This window comes from Mauremys reevesii, linkage group 6, assembly GCF_016161935.1.
Source record: "Mauremys reevesii isolate NIE-2019 linkage group 6, ASM1616193v1, whole genome shotgun sequence".
NCBI classification, from domain to species: domain Eukaryota; kingdom Metazoa; phylum Chordata; order Testudines; family Geoemydidae; genus Mauremys; species Mauremys reevesii.
Window position 1 is genome coordinate 34,794,777 of NC_052628.1, and position 25,742 is coordinate 34,820,518.

A 25,742-nucleotide genomic window follows, 5' to 3' on the forward strand; every position below is an offset into this window, starting at 1 on the left:
AAAAGAGTGACTGTTCTCCCAACAGAGCTATGCAGAATTTCTGAGGTTTGTGTGATGAAAGCAGGAAAATTGCTTGAAATGTTCTTTGCTTCATCAACTTCTTTTGGAGTAGGACATTTTAAATTCTTATATCATTTGGGGAAAAATTTCATTCTCTCTATGGTAATAAGTTGCCAACTGTGTCACCTGTGCAAAGCACTTGGTGTGTGGTGATTTCAGTGGAGACAATGACAAGATGTGTCACACTCTCTGCAGAATTGCTAGACACAGGGCTTGTCTACATTATGCAGCTTTTAGAGACAAGGCTATGTCAACACAGCCTTGTCACTAAAAGTCAGCGTGTGTGGATGCTCTCTGTCAGTATTCTGTTGGCACTTTTGCCGACAAAATACTTCTAGCCCCGCGAGTGGTGTTAGCTTTGTTGGCTGGAAAGCACGCCTGCCAACAAAGCCGTTTTCATGCGGCCACTTGTGTCGACAAAACTTTTTTTTTTCGCGGGGGACTTTAAGTACCTGTGAAAGACAAGTTTTGTCAACAATGTCGCAGTGTAGACAAGCCCCGAGGATCTGACAATGCAATGCTCTCTCAACCCCTTTCTCCTACATGCCAATAATACAGATAGAATTCTAAAAGCATACAGCTGTTAAATGAGGACCCAGTCTTTTAGAGACCAAGGTTTCTGACATCTTCCTATCCCACCATAGAGAAACTGCATCTTGAAGTCTTTAAACCATGATTTGAGGACTTCAATGGCTCAGACACAGGTTTGATACAGGAGTGGGTGGGTGAGATTCTGTGGCCTGCGTTGTGCAGTAGGTCAGACTAGATGATCATAACGGTCCCTTCTAACCTTAAAGTCTATGATTCTATGAACTGCTGATCTATGCAATCTACCACCAAGAATAAATCCCAGGTTTGCACCCCTAGGGATATGCTGAGTGCTCTTGCCTCCTCCATTAAATGCCTCCTGGCCTGGCTGATTCTGCTCTTGTTGACTAATATGTTGGAACTCTTGGAAAAAATCAGTCTGAGCTTACTGCTTCGGATCTAGTCGTCTCCTTACTCACAGGTGTCCAATATGACACTATCTGAAGCACAGAAGAAGAGTCTATTCTAAGGGCAATTTAGCAAGTACCTGGTTAACAGCATGAGTTTAATACAGTATAATTCCAGTTATCTGAATTCCCTTTATCTGAAAATCCTACTAATCCAAATCCACAGTGCATCCTCCATGTAGCCCTATTAGTTAATAGCATTTCTGTTGATCCAAAAGCCCAGTTATCCAAAAGTTTCAGATGTCCACCAGGCCATTTGGATAGCTGGAATTATTCTGTAATTTTAAAAAATCTCTGCTGTTCGATGTAAAGAGGTTTTTGTTTTTTGGTTCTTCTTTGGGGGGAGCGGGGGCTTTTCTTGTGGATCTGTGTTTAGTATGTTTGGTTTTAGTAAGGGAGCTGGGCAGATTTCTCCCAGGAGACTTGAAAGGCCTTTCTGTGTGACATGTGATATTTCAGAGAGATTAAGCAGTCACTTGAAATCACATTTCTCCTTATGGCATGTAATGAATTGGATCTGCTGATTCAGTCCCAGAAGATTGCTGCATTCAGCTACTCTCTTCTCCTGCATTTCAAGAGATGCCAGCGGCAAGAGCAGAATGCTATATCTTGCTGATGAATGTTTCCAAAGGGAAAACATTAGTACAGCAGTTTCAGATTCCTGGGACTTGATATGGGAAGGAAAGCGCACTGTAATCAGTGGTCTTGCAACGTTGTACTTAGCAGGCACTCAAAGGCTTAAGCCTGGACGTGGTACACACTGTTAACATAGCGACACTAGGGCTAAAAACAACTTTAAGAGCAAGTATAGAAGAGGCAAAACCATTCAAAACAGTTTTCAATACCATTTCAGAAGACTTGCTTCCAGCAGGTCTCAAACACACTTTCTGAAGTGGTTTTGTCTAGTCTATGGTAGCACTGAAATCATTTTGGACACTGATGCTGCTTCACTTGATGTTACTAATTTGTACCTCATTTTCTAGGTCACAACAGAAGCACTTTTACTGAACAATTTGAGTGATTTTACACATTACTGGATTTTTAATGCAAGTGATTGAAGGCAGAGTCTCAAGGATAAAGCAGGATTAGACTCAATTAAGTATCACTTGGGATTGCTATTTGTAAACAGAGCAAGTATAATAGTTCCGTTTAGTCTCAGACTCCAGGCTTTAACAATTGTTTCAGTTTCTGGAAGAACACAATTGTAACCTTTCCAGAGGAAAGATGCAATGTTCCCATATTGCTGTCATCATAATCTTCATCCTCATCATATTAATGGCAGTTGCATGGGTAAGGCACTGCAAATGGAGATAAGAATATAGCCCTGGAGCTATATGACAACATCTGTATTGTTTTCTTCTAATAACTATAGCATGTGCTCTTTTTAAAAATCAGCCGTAAATTGAAATGTTTTAATTAACCTCATTTTATCTACATCTCCATCTCAAAACTCAAGCCTTGGCATTCAGGTTGGAGACTCAGGTAGTAATATTATAAAGGTGACTCCCCAAGACTTTTCTTGTACATACATGAAGTCTCTCTCTCTCTTTTGGGGGGAGGAGGGGAGAGAGGAATCTGGACCTTAAAAAAAATACCCAAAAAGCTATAGCACAGGCTTAAAGTATTTTGGGATTTGACACAATTAGAGTGATGGCAAGCATATTTTTATGCTGAGGCACTATATAAGTTCTCAGACACTCATAACTTTTGCCTGATTCTGTTCTGCTTTGAGTCCTTTTTGCTGTTCCACAGTTTGATAGTGACCAAACCCCTTATCCTGAAACTCTGCCTTGTCTGGTGGGAGAGAGCGCAAGAAGCCTCTTCCTCACAAAAGGCATAGGCGCTGACTCCGTGAGTGCTCTGCGGCTGGAGCACCCATGGAAAACAAATAGCGGGTGCTCAGCACACACCAGCCACAGTTGTTCGTTTGCCCCATCAGCTGACGGGAGGCACAGTTTGGTGAGCTGAGCTGTTTGGTGGCTCAGGGAGAGCTTAGGGGAGGTGGAGAGAAGTAGATTGGGGCCTCATGGAAGGAGTAGAGTGGGGGTGGGAAGAGGTGGAGCAAGGGCAGGGCCTCAGGAGAAGTGGCAGAGCAAGGGCGGGGCCTCAGGAGAAGTTGCAGAGTGGGAGTGGGGCCATAGGGCAGAGCAGGTGTGGAGCACCCCCAGGGAAAAGGAAAAGTAGGCGCCTGTGGTTGTGGGCATGGCGTTTCCTGGAGCAGTAGGCTGGTGGCTCATCTAATGTGCTCCATAGAGTCCCTTGAGTAGTAGATGCTAAGAGAACCAGGCACAGACAGCCCCATTTTTGAAGCAGCTGTAAGGAGGTCAGAGGTCCTCTCCTTCCTCTACATAACCCACTTTAGCAACGGCAGAAAGATTTGTCTTTATTGAATATATAAAATTGCTTTTTAAAGTTGCACCTTATGTTTCCAGCATCTGCTTGCCAGGGCCAGCTCTAGGCACCAGCTAAGGAAGCAGGTGCCTAGGGCGGCAAATCTGAAGGGGCGGCACTCCGTCCATTCTTGGGGCAGCACTCCGACCTTTTTTGTTTTCCCCCCTTCTTCGGCAGAACTTCAGCAGCAGCTTTTTCTTTTTTTCTTCCTCGGTGGCAGTTCGGCGGCAGCTTCTTCTTTTTCTCCTTCGGTGGCAGTTCAGCGTCAGCTTTTTCTTTTCTTCTTCTTCGGCGGCAGTTTGGTGGAAGCTTTTTCTTTTTTTTTTCCTTCTTCGGCGGCACTGCTGCGGCCGCTTTTTTTTTTCTCCTTTGCTATGCCACTTGGGGCGGCAAAAAAGGTAGAGCCAGCCCTGCTGCTTGCCCACTCCAGCTTCACATCAGGGTAACTCAATGAAGATATGCCAGTTATAAACCAGGGTAATCCCACTGAGTTATAATGACATACAGTTGGAGTAACAGGGTGATGAAGCAGGCCTTCGGGGTTTAGGGCACAACTTTAGGCCTGAGCTAAATTACATTGTGCCATTCTGTGTGTAGGGTAACCAGATAGCAAGGGTGAAAAATCGGGAGATAATAGGCACCTTATAAGACAAAGCCTCAAATATTGAGACTGTCCATATAAAAATTGGGACATTTGGTCACCCTAGCTATGTATCATGTTAGACTAGATAGTATCATAGGCCAACCCAAAACCTGATGTGAAACCAGACTTGCTAGAAACTACTGTAAAATCTTCTCAGTGATTTGCACAACTCTGCTTAGCAATACAAAAACTCTTTACTTTTCTCCTCCATTCTTCAGGTCCCTTTCTGTCTCTTTCCTCCTAACAGCCACATTTTCAAAGGAAGGAAGCATTTGTTGCTCCCACAGTGCCCACATTTGTGCTCATAAATTGGACAATTGCGCACAGACGTGTGCTTTGCTGCCGGGTTTCTAGTATTTTTAAAGTGATTCTCTAAAGTGAAGAGGGTTTTGAAAAATGTTATCAGTACTAAATGATGAGTCAGTAGTAGATAAATTACATTCAGACCCACATTATGTGATCAACAGTCCTAAAACCTTTCTGACCCTAATCTTCGTCCTCCAGGCTTCATGTTTACTCTGGCTATCAGCCTCTGGACAGCGTTTGTGTGGTTTGAAAATGTACAACAGTTGAAATTATTATGCTTCAGGTTGCAGCATGAATGCGTATCGGCTGCTGGCGTTTGACTGCACATGCTCAGAGTGGTCTTTGGTTAAATGGTTATAATGAATTATGTCTCTCACATTGGATAGGTGACTGAGACAAAAGAAGTGAAAGATTATAGTAATATTGTAATGCTGCTTTGAAGCCCAGGGAGAGTTTTCCTTCTTTAGTTCTGGGTTGGACATGCAGGAGGAAGCATACCAGAAATAACAGGAGCTTTATTTAGCGCAAGGGGCGAGGGACACATTGACATATCTGGACTTCGTCAGATTTCATTTCCTTCTTCTTTCATATGGAAACGGTCATTTTGAATCCCGTCTTAGACCAGAGATTTCCAGCTCCCTTGTGCAAAAACAAAATAAGAATTGTTTTCATCATATTATTTTAGCGATTAAAGCACAGATTCTTTTAAAAAAATAATGATATTGATGATGCCAAGTTAAATTTGAGAGACAGACAGGAAAGACTGGTGTACTACTAGGAATCAAACTATCAGTTTTTAGGGTCAAGGATTCTATTGTAGTTTTGGATCTGATATAAACTGCACACCAAATCATGCCACCCCAAAGCTCTGCATACCCTTGACATACTTTACAAACACAAGAACTTAGGAGACATAAATGAACGAAAAAAAATCAAAAAAATCAAAGCAGCAGCACTTATTCCTATTACACATTGGCTGGACACAAGTCATGTGACCAATGCAGCTTAAAACCCCCACAACACCTTTCCATGGAAGTCTCACATTCACCCTTTCACCAATGCCCACATTTCAAAAGGCTGACTTTGCAAAATAACTGGAAGATCAACAAATTCAACCTATTTTGAACCTTGGAAGGCCAAACATTCCAAAGAAAAGGGACTCATAGGGAATGCTCTGCCAGCAGTTCCCTCACTTATCTGGAGGGCGAGTTAGATTAAGGGCCTCTGCCAATCACTGCAGTGGCAGTATGACACAGGGAAAAAGGCTGTCTTTATACTTGTATATAAAGTGCCCTGCATCTGTCTATCTAGGGTGCTTAAATGGCCCTGTAAACAGGCCAACTCACCCCTGCGGCGCCTCCTGCTGGTGACTCCTGAGAATTAGCTCCGTTCCAGCTCTGGAGCACCCTCTGCAGGCTGGTGATCTGCCTGTCCTCTGGCCCCGAGTCCCTCCCTGGACCCTGGTGCCCTTTTACCTGGGGTGCTGCACCCCCAGCAGTAACCCCTTTCTCTCAGGGTTTCCCCTCTCAGGGAACCCCCACCTCTATCCCCACCTTGCCTCAGTGTACGGCTACTGCCAGTCATTGTCTAGCCCCACACCCTGGGGCAGACTGCAGTATCAGCCTACTCATCACTGGCAAGGTTGGGTTTGGACCTGCTGCCTTGGCCTACCCCTGGGCTGCTGTCTGCAACCCCCCGTACCTATTAGCCCAGCGCTAGGCCACAGCCTGGGGCTTTCCAGGCTAGAGCTCCCCAGCTCTCCTCTACCTTTCCCCAGCCCTGCTTCACCCAGGTACCTTATGTCCAGCTCCCTGCAGCCAGGCCCATCTCCCTCTACAACCAGAGAGAGACTGTTTGGGCTTCTGGCTCACAGCCTCTTATAGGGGCCAGCTGGGCCTGATTGGAGCATGACCCCAGCTGAGCCTACTTTCCCCAATCAGCCCAGGCTTCTTGCCCCAGTCTAAAGGCTGCTTTCTCCAGCCACAGCCCCTTCTCAGGGCGGTTTTTAACCCCTTCAGGGCAGGAGCAGAGGTCCACCCTGCTACAGGCCCCAATCACCATAGTATCGGATCACCTCACAAGCTTTAATTACTACATTCCTGTGAGGAAGGGAAGTACTGTTATCCCCACCATACACATGGAGAGCCAAAGTGCAGAGAGGCTAAGTGATTGCCCAAAGTCACACAAGAAGTCTGTGGCAGAGAAGGAAATTGAACATGGCTCCAGGACAGTGCCCTAAGCAGTGGGCAAATTCTTCTCAAAATAGATATTACACAGCTAGGTAACAACAACAGAAAGGCAGATGGCAAGTACTGTGTGGTACACTATATAGCGCTTTTATCCAAGGAAACATTTCCTTTTTGTCCTTTATCACATGTCTTTGGCCTGCACCACTGACCGCTCTGACAGCATTCTCAAACTCGGATGCACTGGGCAGGGTAGGAAAAAAAACCCCGGAACTTTTGTCCTGAGAATCGAAAAAGCCCCAGCATATTTCTAAGGCTATGACTGCTAAAGGCCACAGCAGGGACTCCGTGAACATGCCGCTTCTATGCTGAAGCAACTATTGCAGAGAATGACGCCCTGGAAGAGCTCTGGTGAGTGTACCTTTGCAAAGCAAACAGTTTTTTTTTAGCGCCTTTTCCGGGATTTGAGAGAATCCTCCAGGGACATCTCGATGAAGCGCTCCTGTAGGTACTCCAGAAGCCTTTGCAGAAGGTTTCTGGGCAAGGCATGCCTTGTTCTGCCCACCGTGGTTTACCATGCTGCACCATGCCATGTCAAGTTCAAGAAGCATCCGCTTTTATCTTGTTTCTGTATCCCTCAGCAAAAGTGATATCGCAGATAATAACCTGGTAAAATCAGGTGGGGAGGGGAAGGTTTTTGATAGCAGGGAGCTAGCGTGGTATTAGCATGCGTGGCTTACCATGGCCGCATGCAAGCTGAATCTGATGCCTGGGACCTGTGTCTGTGAGATCTGTACCCAGAAAATCACATGTGCTATGTAAGGTGAATAGTGCTTTTCACTGTGAGAAAGTAACCATTGCATCCCAAAGGCTAGCACAGATAAGGCGGAGAAAAAGAGCTCATCTGAATGAGTGGAAGGGCGTGGTTTCAAATTACAGGGAGAGGCCAGTGTGAACGTGAGGAGGAGGGGATGAACGTGAGGACAGGGAGAGGAACGAGAGATGAGAGGGCGGCAGGAAGGAAGGCGGCAAAAAAAAAAAGCGGGCGGTGGAGATCAGAAGGAGGCGGGATGGGCGGATGCAACTGGGGGTGATCATCAAACATCACAGAGATTGTGGAGAATACAGCAAGCAGCAATAACATAGGGACATTGGTTTTTGAGGCCCAGGATAACGACAGGCATTTCAACATCCCCAACTGTTAGTTTCGGTCTTTTTGCCCCATCAGGCACTGATCTCAACTTTGTCACACATGCTGATAAGCAGGTGAGGAGAGAGAAGGAAACACTGAACACAAAGGGAATAAGGGAAAAGTAACAGACTAGTTCATTCTTTGTGTTGTCTGTTAGCAGTCATTGGGGTCATGCAAAATATCTGCAAAGAAATTTGAAACCCCTGAATTAGATTTCACATTGTGTTTTGAACTACTGTAAATGATTTGGTTTTACACTGTGAAATTGTGCAGGGAGTTTCTTTAAAAGGGGATCTTGTGAATTCCCACCTCAAACAATGCAAAAATATTGCAATTTTGCCTGGCTTCATAGCGCAATTGTGAAAATGTAAAAAAATGGGACATTTTTGGGCTGTGAAAGCCTAGAAAGAACTCTGGAATACTTTTTGCAAAATGTAGTGAAACAATTGTCACCATTTTCTAACAACTAGTGTTGATAATGGATGAGATCTCTCAGGCCTTTATATGCCAGATAAAAGGGGTCACAACAATGTAAAGAGGCTCTAAAAATCACAGCATTAATCCATGGAGGATATTCCGCAACACAGGGACTAAGGAGGCAGACACAAGCTGTCTTCTGAGGACCGCCTCACAAGCCCTGCCATAGGGGACATGACAGGACTTGTATGTGTTGCAAAAAACACAGATCAGACTTAGCAGAAACAATACAAAGAAGGAATTGTTCAGACTAGAATAGATGGCATAGAGAAAATTATGTTCTTAGCCTCTTTAGTGCTGCCTACCAGGCATCCAGGACAGGTATTCCTCTGGAGATGTTGAATGCTGACCTCGGTCTGATGATACAAACACGCATATACTTAAATTTACTAATGGGAGCAATTTCATTTGACTACTTACATGTGTAAAGTTAAGAACATGCATAAGTGTTTACAACATCAAGGCCCTTACTTAACAAATATGATATTAGAATAGACGCGTGCACTGACAGACTTACCAAAATCTTCCTCTTTCTGATAAACAAAAACAAACACTCAAAGCTTTCACTCCATCTTTCTGCTTGGGCCACCTTAACTTATTCTTCCTTTCAGCCCTGCCAAGAGTTGAGTGAAAGCCTCAACCAAGATTCTCCTTATTTGGTAGCTTTTAGTTTACAATGTCAATTTCATGTTGGTTTGGTTTTAATTTACTTTTAATAAAAAAGAGTAAAGTAAAAAACAAAACACAAAAATGCAAAACAATCTGCATTTTGCCATGGTTGTTTCAAAACAATGCTTTCGCTGGGTCACAGCTCCCCATGCCTGAATTCACGTCAATGAATCCTCAGCGCAGAAAAGCAGAAACTGAATCTAAATGTCTGAGTGCATTAGCAAAATATGAAGATTTCCACAAATTAAGCAGTAAAATAAAGCTGTGCCCAAACCAGAACACTGTATCCAAATGCCTTCACATTATAGGAAAGTTTAGAGTCCTGATCCAAAGTCTGCAGCCTGGACTTTCGTCTACTGCCCATACTAAGACACAACAGATCAGGAGTGTTGCTTAATGCACAGTGCATGTGCTGGGTGGGGAGCAAAGGGATAAATTAAGTAGTTTGCCCAGGAATTGCTTTATTCAGTGCTAACATACATCTTGAAATGCTCAGCTATGATTAGAAAAATTAACTGTAACAATGGGGGGGGAATTTTCTGCGTTTCAGGTGATTGTTAGGTGTTCTGTTGCCATATAAAAGCTTATGGGATTTTTTTAAAAAATAGATTTCTCATCTTGACAAAAGCTTTTTCCACACTCTAAGGCACCAGTTCAGTGAGCTGAACTTTAAGCAGAAGTAGTGTTACTGAAGTCAGACTGCTCATGGGCTGAAAGTTAGGCCTCTGCTTAAAATATCTTAACCTCAATTCAGTGTTAAGTAACAACAGGGTTCTCATCACCTAAAATTCTATTAATATTACATTAAGACTTTTAAATTTCTATAATCTGTACAGATTTTACCTTGACTTCCTGATAGCGTCCCTTTATCTGACCAAAAGCATAAATCAGAAGATTGAAAATTAAAGGGGAAATAGGGATAACACATTGCTAAGAATTAATCTCTGATTTTGCACGAAAAGGGGCCATCCCAGCTAGCACACCCTAATGGAAATGGCATCCAAATTGGACATTGCCCCATTCCAGACAGACAGAGCTGAACTACCCTCAAATCTAGAGCAATGTGGACAGAGCAGCGATAGCTCATTCTGCAACTAAAATTCCTAAGTGAAACATGGTGACAATGCTGAATTGAAGAAACATGCATCAACAGTTTGAAAATGGCAGTGGGCAGGAGGAAATATCAGAAGAATGATGGATTACAGCAGCAGGATAGGTTGGGCATCACAAGTTGGAGTGTGTGAAAGAGTATTTTTCACACAACTCACAGTCAACCTCTGGAATGCCTTGCCAGAGGATGTTCTGAAGGCCAAGACTAACAGGATTCAAAAAAGAACTAGATAAATTCATGGAGGATAGGTCCATCAATGGCTATTAGCCAGAATGGGCAGGGAATTTTCTGTTTGCCAGAAGCTGGGAATGGGCAACAGGGGATTGATCACTTGATGATTACCTGTTCTGTTCATTCCCTCTGAGGCACCTGCATTGGCCACTGTCGGAAGACAGGATACTGGGCTAGATGGACCTTTGGTCTGACCCAGTATGGCCGTTCTTAAGTTCTTAATACTTAACAGGGAGAAAAACAAAAATTGACATCCTCAAGAGCAGAATAGACGGCATGGATCTGGAGATAGATCTGTTTCTATGTTGCTAGGAGCCCTGCATGGGAAAGAGGAAGTTGTTACCAGACAGTCATATAACGGGAAGCTGCAACACCTACTGCTGTGACTGTATCCACTGCACAAGAATACAAAATCCTTGGCTATCCTGCACCTGTTTAGATTGCAGAGGAGATGGGTTGTTGAAAAAGACACCTCTCAAGCAAATCCTTATGTAATTCTTGTTCTTCACACACCAGGCATATTTTTAAAATGGTGCATAGGGGTTTTAGCTGCATGACTCGCTAAGATCAGTACAAGTCACTGAGCTAAACCCATTCTCAAAACCAGGACTGGCTCCAGGCACCAGCGAAGGAAGCAGGTGTCTGGGGTGGCCAATAGACAGGGGCAGCACTCCGTCTGTTATTGGGGCGGCACATCCAGGTCTGCGGTGGCAATTCGGTGGGAGGTCCTTCGGGCGGCACTTCCTTTGCAACTTGAGCACTCTGCCTCAGTCTTCAGCGGCAATTCGGCAGCAGCTCGATCGGGTTTTTCTTTTTCCTCTTTTTTTTCCCCTGCTGCTTGGGGCGGCAAAAAAGCTGGAGCCGTCCCTGCTCAAAACTTTAGAAGTGCATCCATATGTTTGCTCTCAGTCAATGCAGCGTAACACCACAGCCTGATCCAAATTGAATCAGCCTCTCATTGAAGTCAGTGGGGCTGCACAGGTGTCGTGGAGAAAAGATGTTGGGACTAAGTCTCAATTTTTTACTTTCTAAACATAGCCTTGCTTTGTTACTAAAGCATGGCAAAGAGTCCTGGCGGTTTAGGGAGCAGAATTCATTTAAATCAGCGTCTTTCAATGTAAAGGAGTGACATGAGCAATTCTGCATGGGGGGTCCAAGAGCAACCCTGGGTGCAGGGAACCTGAAGTCACTGAGTCTGCCACATGCAGCAGCAGTTGGCAGAGAAGGGAACTGTGCTCTTGGAGCACCCTGGAACATAGGAAGGAGGAGTTTGAGTTCAGTGAATGTTGTGGACAGTAGAACCCCAACCTGAGCTTTTTGTTGTTCCCCAACCCAGGCAAGATTTAACACTCACTGAAATCAATGGGTTTTTTTTCCAGTTATGTCAATGAGCTTTGGATTAGCTCAAGACTTCCAGTAGGACTTAAAAATAAGGGGTGGAAATGCTGGCCTCATTGGAGTTTTGCCATTGACTTCAATTTGCTTCATTAGGGCCAGGATTTCACCCAAGGTCTTTTCATAGATCCCAAGGCCAGCAGGGACCTCTGTGATCATTCAGTCTGATCTCCAGTATAATACAGGCCATAGAACTTTCCCCAAAATAATTCCTTCCGAACTAGAACATCTCTTAAAAAAAAATCCAACCTTGATTTTAAAAATGGCCAGCGATGAAGACTCCACCATGACCCTTAGTAAAATTGGTCCAATGGTTAACTACGCTCACTTAAAATTTACTCCTTATTTCTAGTCTGAATGTATCTAATTTCCATCTACTGGATCTTGTTATATCTTTGTTGGCTAGATTAAAAAGCCCATTATCAAGCATTTATTCCCCTAGTAGGTACTTACAGATTGTAATCAAGTCATCCTTTCATCTTCTCCTTATTAAGATAAATAGATTGAGCTCTTTGAGTCTATCACCACAAGGCATGTATTCTAATCCTTTAGATCATTCTCCTGGCTCTTTTCTGAACCCTTTCCAATTTATCAACATCCTTCTTGGATTGTGGACAACTGAACAGCACACAGTATTCCAGCAGTAGTTGCACCACTGCCAGATACAGATGCAGGCCCGCTGACCGGGGGTGGGGGAAGGGGATAATTGCCCAGGGGCCTGGGTGATTTAAAAGGGCCTGAGAGCCTGCCACCGCCGCACCCAGGCAGGCCGCAGGGCTCAGAGACAATACCGGGTGGGGGTCAGACACCCATTCTCCCAAGACGCCTGCTCAGGGTACTCAACCCAGCAGCCGGCCCTGGGTGGGGAGAGGAAGGGGGCAGGGCCAGAGCTGGTAGGGAAGAGGGGGCCAGAGCCTCTCCTCTTCTGGCCACACTACCCGGTGCAGCGCAAAGGCTGCCCTGGGGGCAGGGCTCAGCTTCTCTAGGGACAGTGGCCGAGTGAGCAGGAGCCTTCCCCGGCATGCTCAGAGTCAGCTCCTGTCCCCAGAAGCTGAGCCTGGGCAAGGCAGAGAGCAGCAAAGGCAGCTGGGCGGGCATGTGGAAGCCCTGGCTGTGACAGAAGGGCGTGCCCAGAAGTGCAGGCAGCAGCCCTCTGGGTACCAGCAGCACAGCTGGCAGCATCTCACTGGGCACCAGCCAGCGCAGGAGGAGCACCGCCCAAATGTCAGGCGGACTGCATCCACGCAGGCTGGGGGCCCATTGACTATTCTGCCCTGGGGCACAGAATTGCTGTTGGTGGGCCTGTACAGAGGTAAAATAGCCGCTCTACTCCTACTTAAGATTCCCCTGTTTAGGCATCCAAGGGTCACATTAACCCTTTTGGCAACATTGTCACAGTGTTAACACATGTTCAGCTGATTATCCACCATGACACCCCAAATCTTTTTCAGAGCCGCTGCTTTCCAGGTTAGAGTCCCCCATCCTCTAAGCATGGCCTACATTTTGTTCCTAGAGGTATACACTTACATTCAGCCATATTACAACACACAGTGTTTGCTTGCACCCAGCTTACTAAGTGATTCAGATCACACTGTATCAATGACCTGTTCTCTTCATTATTTACCATTCCCTATTTAATCTTCTCTTTCAGGTCAAATAGCATAGGACCAAGAATCAGCCCCTGTGAGAAACCCACTAGAAACACATTGCTTGATGAGAATTCCCTGTTTACAGTTACATTTTGAGACCTATCAGCTAGTCAGTTTTTAAATCGATATAACTTGTGTCATATCACTTTTGTATCATTCTAGTTTTTTAATCAAAATGGCATGCAGTAGCAAGTCAAATGCCTTACAGAAGTCTAAGTATCTCATTGTAATCTTGTAATCTCATTAAGAAACATATCAAGTTAATTTGACAGGACCTATTCTCCATAAACCCATGTTAACTGGCAATTACCCTCCTTTAATTCTTTATTAATTAAGTGCCTTATCAGCTATTCCATTATCTTGCCTGGGAGCAATATCAGACCGACAGGTCTATAATTACCCAAATTATGCCGTTTCCCCTTTTAAAATATTGGCACATTAGCTTTCTTCCAATCTTTAACTTTGGTGAGAGTTGAGTCATACTGATGCCGCAAAATTCCAGCAACACTATGAGCAAATTTTGAAAAAAATTATATATACAACACAAAATCCCTTTGCTTAAGTGAAGATTGGTTTGATACCATTAGTTCTCAATGCCAGTGTCACTTTAGAAATCACGGGGCATGTGATCAAGCCAGAGTTTTATTAAGGGTTATAATACCAATACCACATTATAGAGTTACAGTATACTGTATACTATATAGATATAGTATATAGTTATAGTATAGAATAAGTATTGTTTGAGAGAGAGGCGATTAAACTAATTTTTGCCAGATTGTACCTAGTTCCACTAGAGCAATTAAAAACACTCATTACATCTTACCTGACAAAACAGATATTGAGATAGCTCAGATCTATGCAGGGTTGAATAAGTTGTACAATATTAGCCCATCAGATACTTTCCTGAAACATATCACACTAGAAACATGCTGATCCAGTGATTTCTGGATAAGCAAGTTCTATACTGCTCATGAGGTTCAAAACACAAATGAATTCACCAATCAGAACTCAGGTTCTCTGACTAGAAAAGAACAGTCTGAATTATAGATAGGCTATGCTGGAAATATACACACAGACTAAATGGTGAGTAGTCTTATAAATTGTTGCTAATCCTTGCAGGTAAAGGAGGAGAATACTCATTGGGTAGACTTTGCATGACTTTCTGTTAGCAGAATACATGATACCTCCCCTGTTATCTCATTGTCAAGGGACTAGAGGCTTTTAAGAACATAAGACAGCCATACTGGGTCAGACCAATGGTCCATCTAACCCAGTATCATGCCTTCTGACAGTAGCCAATGCCAGGTGCTTCAGAGAGAATGAACAGTACAGGCAGTCATCGAGTGATCCATCCCATGTCGTCCACTCCCAGCTTCTGGCAATCAGAGGTGAGGGACAACCAGAACATGTGGTAGAATAGCCATTCACAGACCTATCTTCCATGAACTTATCTTATTCTTTTTTGAATCCCGTTATAATTTTGGCCATCACAACATTCCCTGGAAATGAGTTCCACAGGTTGACCATGCAATGTGTGAAGAAGTACTGCCTTATGTTTGTTTTAAAACCTGCTGCCTATTCATTTCATTGGGTGACCTCTGCTTCTTGTGTTATGTGAAGGAGTAAATAACACTTCCTTATTCATTTTCTCCATACCAGTGACAATTTTATAGACATCAATCATATCCTTTCTTAATCATCTCTTTTCTACTGAAGAGTCCCAGTTTTTTTAATCTCTCCTCAGATGGAAGCTGTTCAATATCCTTAATCACTTTTTGTTGCCTCTCTCTGTACCTTTTCCAATTCTAATATATCTTTTTTGAGATGAGGTGACTAGAACTGCATGCAGTGTTCAAGGTGTGGGCATACCACATTTTGGGAAATGAGGATGCAAGGAGTGGTGAGGAAGACAAGCACCAATTACTGGATTAAAAAATAAACTAAAGAAGTTTATGTATAACACTTATGTCTACATGATTGTTCATAATTGACATTGCTCTCTAAAGCCTCATATAGAAAACACTATCTAAAAACCTTGCAATTACAAATTTGATTTTGTTAAAGAATGAACTGCCCCAAACCGCTGCCATTTTTCATGGTAGATCCGATTTGCACAAGCTTCCCTTCCTCCATCAAAACACCTTTCCAGCCCCAAGAAGCCTCCTCCTCTCCACTCAATCTTGGCAACCTCTAACAAGCCTCTTGTGACCTTCAACTGACCTTATCCCCTCCATCTCTATGGCCTCACAACAGTGCGCCAGCCCGAACTCTCAGGGATTCCAGGCTCCCTACTCATCTGGGAACCATGGCTGAGACAGGAACCTTGGAACTTGGGCTGTAATCTGTAAAAAACCATGTTTGTAAAATCCCATCAGTACACTGGGATTCTATTTTCCATTGAATTCTACATATGCTATACTATATTCAGCACTGACAAAAGGATGAATATTTATAATTCAGTGAAACATTTCAAAACTGGCCACCTAAATTACACCCACCAAAGGTGGCCGTGTCTGTACCTTTGTCTGTAAAATTAATACTTCCATACACAAAATATTTAAAACATGTAATTATTGGGTTTATTCATGCAAATGTTGATTTTGCTGGCAGTTAATGGGGACACAAATTTTGCTGGCTATTAGAGGGGCAATTCTGGAAAAGCGGTCTCAAAATCTCCAGTTAAGAACCATTGTTTTAATCAATTCTCAAAGCAACAAGAGGGAGACACATTAAATTACTATGTCTCTGCTCAGAGCTCTTGGCAGTGAGGGTTTATTTTATTTTGGTTTGATTGGGTTTTGTTGCTTTTTTGTTTTGTTTTGGTGGTAACTGGGTTTTGTTGTTTTTGTAAGACTCAACGTGTGCTTTTTTGGGAAAGACATCAAATTACATTTGCCAACCGATACTGTATAAAATAATAGTTTCTTAATAAACTTTTAACTTAACTGTGTACATTTGAGGCTGAAACTCTGTCCATCATTAGTCCCACTGTATCTAGGTATTTGAGATCTCAGAACAGTTCTGTAGTAGCTTTCTTGCTGTATATGCTGGAATGCATATAGCAGTCATAACAGCATAGACTAAAGACAAGGTGGGCGAGGTAACATCTTTTATGGGACCAACTTCTGTTGGGGAAAGAGGAAAGCTTTCCAGCTTGCACAGAGGTCTTCTTCAGGTCTGGGCCTCCCTTCCCCCAGCAAAGACAATCTACTTTAATCCAGAATAGTCTGCTCCTTAACACCATTTGAATTTATTTCTGTTAGAATACAACATAGAACAACTACACCAGATGCCACTGCAGCTGCTTAAAATTTGCTCCTATAGTCTATAACCACCATTCTATGTAAGAGTCTCCTAGCCAAAGCTACTACAGTGTGGTGCATGAACATCCATAAAGTCCAATAGAGTAACATATGTAGTATTATAATATAAACAATTCCCTTAGATCCAAATAACTGTGGAGACAGGGTCCTTTGCATTGTATGTAGCATCAGATGTACCTCAATGAAGACTCAGGTTCAAATAACAGCCATATAATGGCATGGAAATAGCAGTGTACAGGGGCTCCAAAGTAACAGAATACAAACTTGCTAAAGCCATTGTTCTGACATGTTCAGGCAACATTATTAGCATCACTTCACGAAAAGATAAAAACAGGATGAGCTGCAAAGTCAGTTGTCAGCTTCCTTTCATCAGTTTGAAGCTCCAGCTTCCTACACCAGAAAGTGACAACAGTTAAGGGAAAGGCAGAGGAAGAAAGTCAAAAGGCAAGCAAGAAGGGTTTGGAATTAATTATTACATTATGCTTATGTTGTACCTTTTCATGGCTTACTCACTACAAATACACACATGACTATCAGCCCTGGCTAACAAGGTGGAACCATCACAGAGGCAACTGCATGAGAGCTTCACTGCCCTTGGTGGGTTTGGTTTGTGGAAAGCTCCAGTGGTGACTATTGGAAAGAAGAATGATTTTGTAGTTGGCGCACAGGACAGAGTAAGAGCTGGGCACTACTTTTAGCTATGCCATGTACTTCCTGTATGAGTTTGGATAAGTCACAAACTCTCTGTGCCTTAAAAAAAACAGGAGTACTTGTGGCACCTTAAAGACTAACAAATTTATTTTAGCATGAGCTTTCGTGAGCTAAAGCTCACTTCATCCGAAGAAGTGAGCTTTAGCTCACGAAAGCTCATGCTAAAATAAATTTGTTAGTCTTTAAGGTGCCAATAGTACTCCTGTTTTTTTTTGCGGATACAGACTAACACGGCTGCTTCTCTGTGCCTTAGTTTCCCAACTATAAAATGAAGATCCATGTAAGGAAGACTTCCCTACCGCAAAGGATTATGATGAGGTTTAATTCATAAAGGGCTTGGCTACACACACATTTGCAGCGGTGGGGGAGGCTTCAGCTGCAATTACAATTATCCACCACACTTGCAGGCAGCGCTGCAACCTGCAACTCCCTGGCTGGCTGAATGGCTGCCCCGGCCCCGTATAGGGTGCAGTGGCTGAGTGGCGCTGGTGGATCCAGCTCATGCAGACACTGCACTCACTTACCTGCTCTACCTGAATCTCCAGGGAATAAGGATTCCTGTTCAATTCCTGTTCAGCCACTCTGCACATCAGTGCTCTTGCCTCACTCTTGCCCCTCACGACCAGCCCTTTAAATGCCTTAAAATTTTAAAAATCTCCCAGGTGTGGAGTGCATGCAGTGCAATGGTGTGTGTGGTTCAGCCTTTTCCAGGTGACATGCATCCAGCACATGGCAGAGCGCATGGCATGGAGCAATGGCGAGCTGTTGGGAGTGGAGGCACAGGAGGAATCAGTGAAGCAGCGCGGCCCTTGCCTGCCAGAGCAGGTATCATAGTTATAGCAGATATCAAGGTCCTTGATGGGGCTGCAATGCCGCAGGGTGAGATGGTGCAGGGTGAAAGTTGAGTTAAGGAGGAGTGTGTCGCCTATTACCGCCCCCCGAGCGTAATCGACCCGAGCGCCCCCCCGGACACCCGGGGCCGAGAATGGGGGAGGGGGCCGGATAAGATACTTGGGGGGAATGACTAACTGAGCCAGGATAACGATGGAGGAGGAGGAGGCGGCGGAGGACGGGAGGAGGAGGCGAGGGGCGCGCAAGGGAGGAACTGGGAGAGGAAAGACAACCCAGAGTGGGCATGCAGCCAGGATCTCTTCTCAAGCCAGGCAGCAAGGAGCTCTTGCAGCCAGGAAGAGAGCAGGGGGCGCAGCAGCAGCGGCGTTAAGAGTAGCAAGGGCTTTTTATTTCTGGGTGGAAATGTTTCTTTTGGGGGTGGGGTGTGCATGCTGATGCGGAGGGGCTGGGTGATGCGCCAGCCAGCGTTGCCATGGTCTATCGTGCCGCTTAATCTGTCTCAGCTCACGCCAAATTAAATTTCAGCAGTTAGCAAAGCAAAACAGCAGCAGTTTGAGAGAGAGCCACTGTGGCGTATGTCCCAGCAGGCGCCACTTTTCAGCAGTGGGGGTGTTGTTTCTGTGGGGCCTGATCAACGCGACTGGTAGGGGTAGGGAAAACATTTAGGAAGCCGCCCCTCCCGGAGTCCCCTAGTGGAGCTAGCTTGAGAGAGATCTTGCCCGATTGACTCCTGTGAAAAATGTTGGAGACTCTTTAGTGAGGGAGATGAGAGAAAGATGAAGATCACCCCTGCAGCTGCAGATATCTCCATCACCTCTATCACACACCCAGCCAAAAGCAACCCTCCCCCAATCAAGCCCAGCCCCCCTTCTCCACCCCCCCCACCATCACAATTTACCTTCTTCTGGCTTTTGTCCCTGTTCAATGTGTTGTTGTTAATGTGCAGTGCAAAGTGTAACAGTGCAACTCTGGAGACAATTAGATCATCAATGGATGTAGTGTTAAATGTTCTGCCCTTCAACAGTGACCTTGACTGGAGGATGCAGATGTTCCACAGCACAGAGATCCAAGTGAGCAAAGAAGAGAAGAAAGGAAAGAGGAGAAGAGAAAGAGCAAAGACTGCTCTTCAGCAAGACTTGAGAGAGAGAAAGGAACTGAAGGAGAGAGAGAAAAGAATGATCCAGAGAGACATTAGCGCGAGCACAGAGAGATTGGAAGAAAAAACAAACCAGCTGCTAGAGACCAACGGACTGCCGCAGCTCAAAAAGCAAATCTTCGGCAATCTCAGGGAGCAAGGCAGCATGCGTGCAGCCCTGCCCACCCCCAGCCCCCCTTCCCCTTGCTGCCTTGTCTTCCCCAAAAGCCCCTTTCCCAACCCTTCTTCCCATTCCAACCAGCTGCCTCAAACAGCCTTTCACACCCACCACTTTTCCACTACCCACCCCCCCACCCTCATACCCCAACCCCCATGCAACCAACCCCCCCGCACCCCTGAGTGCAGGAACCCTGAAAACAGCACTCCAGACAGGACACATCACCTCTTGTGACTGTACAGTTCCTAAACAACCCCTTCCCTCTTGTGTTCATGAAATGTGTGTGTGTCTGTTGTCTGTCAATAATTTTTTCTTTACAAGTGTGTGTCTTTCTTGGCTTTAAAACAGTTTTTATTTAAGCAGATAGTGAAGATAACATAGAGCCCAGTAAGAGGATAATTATAGCAGTTAAGAAAGAGGCCATGCAAACCATTTACAGTGCATAGAATAACAGTGTAAAAGTCAGCACAACACTGTGTTGGCTTTCAGCATCCCATTCCTCCAATTGAATCCTAATCCCTCCAGCCTGTGCTGTGCCTCTAAGCCTGCCTAATCCTGGCTCTCTCTGGCCAGCCTCCTCCTCCCCTGTTCTCGGTGCTCTCAGCCTGCCTGCCTCTCTTCCCTTGCCTTTACAAATGTTATGGATTATGCTTCACAAGCGGATATAACCGGCAATGGGATATACTTTCCCAAGTCCAATACAGCAGCTTTACAACGCCAAGCGGCCCCAGCAGCAACACAAAACAGTCCAGCACAAATGGGCCTGGCTCAGCCCCTTCGGCACCGTCTCTATCTCAGTTGAGCCGGTCTGTGCTCGGTCACCGGCTCCAAGGCAGCGTGTAATAGGCTCTCATCAAGGCAGGCATGGCATCGCCTCGTCCCCTGAAAGTCTCTCCTGTCTTCCGAAAAACCTGCATCTTGATGTTCCTGAAAAGGCCACTGTTCCCTTCTCATCCCTGCACCTTCCAGGCACCTTCTGGGCCAGCCTGTGTAAATGTCAATGCGGTGATCCACAGCGCCTGGAGGCGCCTGGAAATACCCCTTGAAATGCCACCATTGAATACCGGGGGTTTCGAGACAAATATTGATGCCATAACGTGCCCTCCCGCCCAGTGGCCCCATGCCCATTTGTGCAGGCCACCCATTCCCATCCCCCGCAGCCACATCCTCCCCATTTTTGCAAGCTCCAGAATTTTGCACCAGTTTGCGACCCAGCAATGCAAACTCCTTTGAAACACGATCCCATCAAAACGGTTCTTGCGGTCCCTCCCTGGCCCACATGGCTTCCAGATCACACTCCAGCACGCCTTTCCGATTTCCAGTCCAGCTCACATCTTGCTGTGTTCCCGCCACAATAGCTCAATTTCCACTCACAGTCAGTCCCTCGCCCTCAGCATTCAGCCTGTGAAAGCCAGGCGCACTGTCCGTCATCCCAGACTTCCACATGTCTCCCCACCACTCATCATCCACTGTCTGCAAGCCAGCGGCGTTCAAGGGTGCTGAGCATTTCTGTGAATGCTACAAACACTTTGGTGTCACCTGGGCAGTCCTCTGCGAATGCCTTCTATGCTGAGTGAAACAGCTCGCACTTGGAACTGAGGTGGAAGCGGAAGCTCTCACTGCCCTGCGTGTCATTGCCGCTACACTCAGCACAGCACAGAGCGGAAGGAAAGGCTCATTTCCCTTCCCACAAACAAGCTCAGACAGACAGCGCACACCAGAGCAGAAAAGACAGAATGGTGGGATGCACGAAAAGACACCTCGGAACAATTGAAACACAAAGGGCTGAGATGTGACACACTGCCCGTTGGATGACCAATACTCCAGCGCCCACAGCAAACACGATCAGCACACGCTGTCCCCTTCCCACAACATCACACTGCCCAACGGAGCGCCAGAAAAGCCTGTGTGTTGCCACACACTGGTGCCTGTAGCTGTCACTGGAGCACCAGCAGCCAGCGCTGCACAGCGTACAGCCAGCCAGCCAGCTGGCCCCACGCAGGCCACACCCCCCCGCACTAAGGCTTTTAAAGTGCTGCAAGAACCTCTGCTGGAAGGCACTATAGAAATGCAAAGTATTAAGAACAAATTGCTTAAAGCGTTGCTTTGTGTTGCCTGTTCCTGGGTTTGTCTGGTGCATAGCCATTCCCCTTGGTTGTGTTAGAGGAGCCTGAGTTCTGCTCTAATTTAAGCCAACCTTTAATGGTCATATGGGGCTAAAAACACAGGTCTGGATCTGCCCAGCACAAGGGTGTCCTGAATGCAGCCGCATCCCCTTTTCCCTGCTACACTGGCAGCAAAGGAAGGCATGTGGTGTCTGAGTCCCTCCATCAGCTATATGCTACTGAATAGTTACCTATACGCTAGCTGGCAGTGTAGCAGAAAGCCAGCTGCATCACACTTGAGGATCTGGGTTTAATGTTATTTAAATGGAACCTGCTTTGTAATGCAGGCTAACCACGACAGCACTGACTCATATCCTCTCCAAAAACTGAAACCTAAGCAGTCCATACACTGCCCTCATTCTGTCTGCAAAATTCTCACTAGCATGAGCATGGCAATGGCAAGTGTGATTCCAACTTGTGTTCACTTCAGAAAACAAGAGCCGGCCATTTACATTTACAAGTCCTATATCGTACTCTGTTCTTGTTATTGGACTCCCCCAGTTTTCTAATCGGACTTGAATTTCTGGGAAACAATCAAGAAGTTGCCAGAGATTTGATGGGTACACAGGAGTGTGTATGTGGAGTGCTTTTCTTTTTGGTACAATGAGACTCCATAGATGCCTCATTCCAATGACGTATGACCTCCCCACACATGCATGTACTCCCTTAGTCCCAAAACTCAACCAGTTGTAGTGTAGTAACTAGCTGTGTTCTCTAGCCAGGAGCTATTAAATCTGACCATACTGCAGTTAGGAATACAACTAAGTGAAAAAAGACTTAGCAATGGTCCACCTATATAATGCACACAAATATACAGTCAGTGTATTTCACAATAGGAGACTGCAGATGTTCCAGGTCTCAATACAAATTGCAAGAATGACATCATGTTTCATTTGCATGTCCTGTTTAGGCTACTTTCCTCCAAATTCAGAAAGGTGTAAATCTTTTAAAAAAGAAAGATTTTGCTGTCCATTTGACTTTCCAGAATAGATACTAAATTCTTTCTGGAATACAGTCTTAAAATATGCAAAGCCAGTAGCAGCTTTAACTTCAACAGTGAATGGTCATGAAACTAACTAGATAAAATAAAGATTTGCAAATTATTATTTTGCAGCTTTCATGATTATGAATGGGATATACACAACTTGCAAATGTCAAGCAATTTCAGTCTCCCATACAGTCTCATGGTCTTTCCAATAATAAAAACACTCAACATTTTTTCATCAGTAGATCTCAAAGCTCTTTACAAAGGAAGCCAGATAATGATCCCCATTTACAAGTGAGGAAACTAAGGCACGAGGCAGTCAAGTGACTTACCCAAGGTAACCCAGTAACAAAGCCAAGAATAGAACCCATGTCTCCTGAGTTTGAGGGCTTGTCTTCACTACTGTGCTACATCAGCTGTAGAAGACTTGCTATGTCAACAGGAGAGCACTCTCCCATCAACATAATTACCCCACCTCAATGAGAGGAGGAAAACTATGTTGGCAGGAGAGCATCTCCCACCGACATAGTGTGGCATAGACACTGCTTTAAGTCAATGTAAATTATGTCGCTTAGGGATGTAGCTTTTTAACATCCCTGAGCGATGTAAGTTACATCGACTTAAGTGGTAGTGTAGACAAATCCCTAGTCCAGTGCTTTATCTGAGGCAGCACTGATAGAATGCCTCAGCATATTTGTGTGGACCAAAAAAAAAGATATTTGGGTTGTCTATTTTATTTTAACATGATACATTTTAAAATGTTATATATTACAAGAACGTACTTGTACTTTTTCCAACAACATAAGCCAAGGTAGTACAGGAACTCCTCTCTTAACATTGTAGTTATGTTCCTGAAAAATGCGATTTTAAGTGAAACGATGTTAAGCGAATCCAATTTCCCCAGAAGAATTAATGTAAACGGGTGGGTTAGGTTCCAGGGAATTTTTTTTGTTGCCAGACAAAAGGCATTATATACATTTTAAATAATTTTAAACAAGCAATTTAACACAGGTATTTAACAGGCTGGCAGCCCCTCCCCGCATCAGCTCCCCTACACCCCACTCCAGCGCCTCCCGCCTGCCGGCAGACCCCGTGGATCTATGCCTTCCCCCTGCTCCTCCCACCTGCTGCCCGTGGCAATCAGCTATCTTGCGGCATTCAGGAGGCTGGGGGAAGGAGCGAGGATGTGGTGCACAGCCTCCCCGCCCCACTGCCTCCTGAATGCCACAAACCAGCTGATTGCTGCAGGCAGGAGACGGGTGGAGCAAGGGGAAGGTGCTGATCTGCGGGGTTCCGCCGGCGGGCAGGAGGCGCTGGGGGGGGGAACATAGGGGAGCTGATGGGCGGGGGGCTGCCAGCTGTGCACAAAGCAGGCAGCCAAACGACGTAATAGCAGAGCATTGTACAACTTTAAAGGAGCATGTTCTGTGATGGAGCAGAGACATAACATCGAAACAACATTAAGCAAGAGGACGTTAAGTGGGGAGTTACTGTACTAACCTTCATACTATCACATGGATACAAAATCTTATAGTAGGGGAGATATTTATTTTGAAACAATTGATTACTGTTTCTCATTTCCTTTCCAACTGGTTTGTGTTGTTCTTGCTATGACTTGCTCCATTACAAGGTTGTCTCTGATCAGACTGAGCCCTGTGCGCCTCTGGCAGACTATCACTCAGATCTAAATTTCTACAGCAAGAACACAAAGTCATCTAGTCTACGCATGTATCCCCCAGGGGGCACCTGCTTACTTCCCAATGCAGCTTTCATGATACAGAAAATGGTAAATAAACAAGAGAACCAGCATTCTGGGGCAGTGACCCATAAGTACAAACATTGGGCCTGCTCCTACTGTCATTAAGTCAATAGAAAGACTTTTATTGCCTTCACTAGGAATTAGAATAAGCTGTTAAGGATTTCTGAAGTCCTTCCACTGACAATTAACTGATAAAACAGTAGGCAATAATATTCCTCCAGGGCAATCTAGGAGTTATAGACTCATAGACTAAGGTCAGAAGGGACCATTATGATCATCTAGTCTGATATCAGGGTGTGGTGGGTATCAAGTAAGATCATAGATATTTAGTGTACATCATATAAAAAACTTTTCCCCACTAGGTTATACTACAACTTCTCTTATCAACTTATTTCAAAGAGAGGAATAAAATGTTTTCTGAGAATTGTTACGTATGTGAAAAAATGAATATTTAAGTATTGGAAAAGCCAATAGCTGCTCACAGAAAGATACTTTATATGTCATAATACACTAAACAGCTATGATCCTCCAAGGAAATCACTCCTAGAACAATAATGTGAATAACTATGACAAGAGAACCAAAATAATAACAGAAGAATGATCCAACAAAAATAATCATTATAAACCCTATATACTTTATTCCCTTTTTGCATGATTCTGATCCGCTACATTCTACTCATATCAGACTTAGTGTACACTGAACTTACGCTCACATTAAGTGCCAAAAAACAACTGAATAATTAGTCTTTTTTTCCTTCTACATAATTTTTTTTTCATTACAGGTGTCAAAACATGCTTATCTTTGACAAGAAAAAAAATGTATCAGATAACTTGTAAACAAAACACAATGCAGATGTCTTTCAGCTGTTCTTCATTAAGAGGGCACTCACCCATTACAGACAAATGAACCTCTGACTCACAGGCACCCAATATATCTCGCTTTTATTGCTGTTAAATGACATCAGCCTAATAATCATACTTTGCACTTAGATAGCATCTCTCATCCTCAGATTGTAATTTTGTATGTAATTAGATTGTAATTATTTTAATATGTTATCATACTGAGATTGTAAACTCTTTGGGGCAGAGACTTTTTTTCTGTGTTTACACAGCACCTCACACAATGGGAGGGCAACAAAGAATCCTGTGGCACCTTATAGACTAACAGACGTTTTGCAGCATGAGCTTTCGTGGGTGAATACCCACTTCTTCGGATGCAAGTGGTGGAAATTTCCAGGGGCAGGTTTATATATGCAAGCAAGAAGCAAGCTAGAGATAACGAGGTTAGTTCAATCAGGGAGGATGAGGCCCTGTTCTAGCAGTTGAGGT

The 25,742-nt window shown here is 44.5% G+C and overlaps 1 long non-coding RNA gene across 1 annotated transcript in view; it reads right to left on the bottom strand.

Annotated features, from left to right (window-relative positions):
* Window positions 1–4,881: 4,881 nt before the first annotated feature.
* LOC120408365 overlaps window positions 4,882–25,742 on the bottom strand; it is a 55,388-nt gene continuing 34,527 nt past the window's right edge. Inside the window, exons 4-5 of the long non-coding RNA XR_005600642.1 lie at window positions 8,556–8,606; window positions 4,882–5,034 (exon numbers count right to left, since the gene is read on the bottom strand). This is a non-coding gene — a long non-coding RNA (uncharacterized LOC120408365). The remainder of the gene's footprint in view (window positions 5,035–8,555; window positions 8,607–25,742) is intronic.